The sequence below is a fragment of the Furipterus horrens genome, unplaced genomic scaffold (genome assembly GCF_987537825.1).
Source record: "Furipterus horrens unplaced genomic scaffold, mFurHor1.1.pri manual_scaffold_2, whole genome shotgun sequence".
NCBI lineage: Eukaryota > Metazoa > Chordata > Mammalia > Chiroptera > Furipteridae > Furipterus > Furipterus horrens.
This window is the reverse complement of record NW_028327172.1, coordinates 96,590,613-96,595,973: the sequence shown is the minus strand read 5'-3', so window position 1 is coordinate 96,595,973 and position 5,361 is coordinate 96,590,613.

Here is a 5,361-nt window from a genome sequence, read left to right as displayed (position 1 = left end):
CGACTGTGAAAACCAGTGGGGGTTGGGGCAGAGGAGAAACTGCAGGTCTCTCAGCAGAGTCCATTTATTTAAAGTGCCCCCATGGTCCTAGAACATCTTCAGACCGACCCCCTCTGGGAATAGCAGCCAGGGCAACAGCTAGAGAGGTGCCAGAAAAAGTGGAAGAAGTGCGTGGAAAAGAGGTGAGTGCTGAGCAAATGACATTGTTCGCTCTTGGACCCCTCCCCCCCCTACAGTGCCACAACCTGGTGAAATGGATCTCCCTGTATTGATGAATAACTAAGGCTCCTCCCCTTACAGTGTAAGAAGTTCGACAGCTCTACCTAAGACACAAAGGCAGACAAACACAAGAGCCTGTCAAGATGAGGAGACAGAGGAGTATGGCCCAAAAGAGGGAACGGATCAAGGTTCCAGTGGGAGAACTAAGCAATGAGGAGATAGCCAAACTAACACATGTAGAGTTCAAAACACTGGTGATAAAAATGCTCACAGGCTTGACAGATATACTTAAGTATGGCAAACGCATAAGGGAAGAAGTGAAGGCTATGCTAAATGAAATGAAGGAAACCAGAATTCAAATCAATGATTTGGAACACAGGAAGAAATAAACAATCAACCAGTACAGAATGAGGAAACAAGAACTGAAAAAATGAGGAGAGGCTTAGGAACCTCTGGGACAACTTTAAACGTGCCAACATCTGAATCATAGGGGTGCCAGAGGAGAAGAGAAAGAGCAAGAAATCAAAAGCTTATGTGAAAAAAATAATGAAGGAAAAGTTCCCAAATTTGGTGAAGGAAATAGACATACAAGTCCAGGAAGCATAGAGAATCCCAAACAGATTAGACCCAAAGAATACCACACTAAGACATATCATAATTAAAATGCCAAAGGTTCAAGATAACGAAAGAACATTGAAAGCAGCAAGAGAAAAACAGAGAGTTACCTACAAAGGGGTGCCCATAAGACTATCAGCTGATTTCTCAAAAGAAACTTTGCAGTCAAGAAGGGCTGGCAAGAGGTATACAATGTGATGAAAAGCAATGACCTACAACCAAGATTACTCTATCAAGCAAAGCTATCATTTAGAATAGAAGGGCAGATGAAGTGCTTCTCACACAAGGTAAAGCTAAAGAAGTCCATCATCATCAAGCCATTATTATATAAAATGTTAAAAGGACTTATTTAAGAGAAAGAGGAAGATCAATGCTATGAACATTAAAATGACAACAAACCACAACAACTGAATCTAAAAAACAAAAACAAACTAAGCAAACAAACGGAACAGGAACAAAATCATAGGTATGGGGATCATTTGAAGGGTTTTCAGCTGGGAGGGGGAAGGGGAAGAAATGGGGAGATGGTGCAGGAATCAAGAAGCATAATTTGTTGTACAAAATAGACAGGAGGATGTTAAGAATAATGTAGGAAAGGTTGAAGTCAAAGAACTTATATGCACGACCCATGGACATAAACTTAGGGGGTTGGGACTTCTAGAGGGAAGTGGGGTACTGTGAAGAGGGGAGCAAAGGGAAAATAAATTGGGACTACTGTAACAACATAATCAATAAATTATACTTAAAAGAAAAGAAACCATAAAATTCCTAGAAGAAAGCATAGACAATAAAATCTCAGACACTTCTCATAGCAATATTTTTCTGATATATTGCCTCAGGCTAGGGAAGCAAAAGAAAAATTAAACAAATGAGACTACAGCAAACTAAAAATATTCACACAGCAAAGGAAACCATCAACAAATTGAAAAGACAACCAACCAACTGAATGGGAAAGCATATTCACCAATGACTCATCTGAAAGGAGGTTAATACCTAAATCTATAAAGAGCTTATAAAATTCAACACCAAAACAAAACAAAACAAAAGCAAAGAATCCCATTTAAAAATGGACAAATGCTCTGAGTAGAAACTTCTGCAAAGGGAACATACACATGGTCAATGGACATATAAAAGGATACTCAATATCACTAATCACCAGAGAAATGCAAATTAAAACCACAATGACATATCTTCTCACATCTGTCACAATGGCTATCATCAATAAATCAACAAACAACAAGGGTTAGAGAGGGTGGGGGGAAAAGGACACACCGGTGCACTGTTGGTGGGAATACAGATTGGTGTGGTCACTGTGGAAAACAGTATGGAGGTACTTCAAAAAATTAAAAATAAAACTGATGTATGACCCAGTGATTCCACTTCTTAGAAGGTATTTGAATAAACTTGAACACTAATTCTAAAGAATATGTGAACACCTGTATTCATTGCAGTTTTATTTACATTTGCCATGATTTGGAAGCAGCCCAAGTGTCCATCAGTAGATGAGTGGATAAAAATACAGTAGTACATTTACACAATGGGAAACTACTCGACCATATAAAGAAGGAAATTTTACCTTTTTTTGACAGCATGCATGGACCTGGAGACTGTTATGTTAAGTGAATTAAGCCAGTCAGAGAAATACAAGCCCCATGATTTCACTTATTTGTGGAGTCTAATGAACAAAATGGACAAACAAAATAGAAACAGACTCATAATACAGAGAACAGGCTGACAGCAGTCAGAGGGGAGGGGTTTTGGTGGGCTACGTAAAAATGGTGAATGTATTAAGCAAAAAACAAATAAACAAACACCTAATAGACACAGACAGCAGTATGATGACTACCAGAGGGACGGTAGAAGTGGGTAAATGGGGGACAAATGGTGACAGAAGGAAATTTCTTTTTCTTTTCTTTTTTAAGTCTGGATTTTTAAAATTGCTTTTCAATTACAGTTGTCCCACTTTTCTCCCCATTGCTTCCCCCCACCCCGCCCACTCCTTCTTCCACAGTCAATCCCTACCCCATTGTCCATGTCCATGGGTCATTTATACTAGTTCCTTGACTAGATCCTTCCCCTTCTTACCTGCCTTCTCTCCCTCTTCCGTCCCCCCTTGTCACTGTTAGTCTGCTCCTTGTTTACATGCCTCTGCTTCAATTTTGCTCATTTGTTTGTGTTGTTTGTTAGTTTCCTGTATTAGGTGATAGATATGGTATTTGTCTTTCTTTGCCTGGCATATATTGCTAAGCATAATTCTCTCTAGTTTCATTCATGTTGTCGCAAATGGTAATTTCTTCTTTCTTTCTGCTGCATAGTATTCCATTGTGTAAATGTGCCAGTTATTTGACCTATTCATCTACAGATGAGCACTTAGGCTATTTCCAGCACTTGGCTATTGTAAATAGTGCTGTTATGAACATAGGGGTGCATAGGTTATTTTGAATTGGTGTTTTAGGATTCTTCAGGTATAATCCTAGCAATGGAATTGCTAGTCCAAAAGGCAGTTCTATTTTTAGTTTTTTGAGGAAATTCCATACTATTTTCCATGGTGGCTGCACCAGTCTGCTTTCTCACCAACAGTGCACTAGGATTTCCTTTTCTCCACATCCTCACCAGCACTTGTTGTTTGTTGATTTGTTGATGATGGCCATTCTGACTGGTGTGAGGTGATATCTCATTGTGGTTTTTATTTGAATCTCTCTGATAGCTAGTGATGTTGAGCATTCTTTCATATACCTATGGATCCCCTTTATGTCCTCTTTGGAGAAGTGTTTGTTCAGGTCCTTTGCCCATTTTTGAATTGGGTTGTCTGTCTTCTTCATGTTGAGTTGTATAAGTTCTTTATATATTTTGGAGATCAATCCCTTGTCTGATGTACCATTGGCAAATATGTTTTCCCATATGGTTGGTTCCCTTTTCATCTTGCTGATGTTTTCTTTAGCTGAACAGAAACTCTTTAGTTTGATGTAGTCCCATTTGTTTATTCTTTCCTTTATTTCCCTTGCCTAAGGAGATATATTGGTGAAAATATTGCTATGTGGGCTATCTGAAAATTTCCTGCTTATATTTTCCTCTAGGCTTTTATGATGTCACAGCTTACATTTAAGTCTTTTATCCATCTTGAGCTTATAGAAAACTTTATTTTCTGTGATGAACACACAATAAAATATACAGATGATGTATGATAGAGTTGTACACTTGAAACCTAAATAATTTTTAACCATGTACCCCAATAAATTTAACAAAAATTTTAAAAATTAAAAAATTATAACAAGTCATTGAGAAAGTTTTCTAATATTAATCAAGCACTTTAAAATAGTGCACTAAATACTCCTAGTGAAGACAGTGGTCTGTTTTAAATAAGACCTGTGTGTTGCTGTACAGCACAAATTGGCTAAGTTTTCTGCAGTGATGCCATTAAAAATCATTTATTGCAAGCATTGAAATTTATGGCCAGTGGGGAAGGAAGCTACCATGTACATTACAGGCTAGATTCCGACAAAGGCTTGTTGCTTTTTGCATGATTCAGTTGATATCTTTGTTCCACATGCTTTATTTTCATTGACTTGAGGTACAACTTTTGCCACATCTGGAAAAGCAAACAAAGTAATACAAGAGGTTATCAGATTTCCTTCCTAGTTATAACATAAGCTCATGATTGAACTGGTTAGCAAATACTCTGTTAATATTGAAGCAGTATTATTTGTGAAATTTTACACAAGGGCAGCAGCAATATTAACTTTTGTGATTGCCAGGCTAATTCATTTTAAAAAGGCAGAAAAAGTGAAAGATATTACAAATTATTAGGGTGAGTTAATATGGAGAGAAGGGAATATTCATTTAGGCTTAACAAATAAAAGGAACTTTGGTAGAGTTTGATCAAGCACTTAGGGACAAGAAGAGCCTGAAGCTGGACATTTGTAAGCACTATTTTTATGTGTGTGTGTGTTTTTTTTTTCACTGACATCAATGTGACCTGTGCATATATATTCTTGTTTTGACATGAGCAACAGGAGAAGGCTCTTTAAAGTATGAGGTTAATACCACATAAGAGTGACTTGAGATTTGAAGGTTATGTCTTTAAGTAGAGGGAATAGTCAGTGCCTAAGAAGAAATTCTACCACTTTACAGTAACAGCATTTTTAACTCACATTTCTTGCAAAAGGAAATAACTTAGGTTTCATGACTTCTGTGAAGTCCTGTGGTACCCTGCATGACTAGAGCGGATTCAAGGTTTAATTCCTCAGTTCCTTACATCAACTTACTGAGCTACAAACTTCCATTTTTTTACCCCTCATTTAAAAAATGGTCCAATGACATTTTCTTAAGAACTGAGGGCTAATTACTTAATGTTTGCCAAAGATATTAAAGATCAAAGGGCCTCGATTAAGTACAGAATTGTAACTATTATCATCACAAAGCTCACATGAGCTCAGAAATTTAGAAGTGATGACTCAGAAGCCAGATTCAAGATTCTAGAGAGATTGTCTGAAAACAGTCAAATGAATTTCTGAAATGATTTAGATT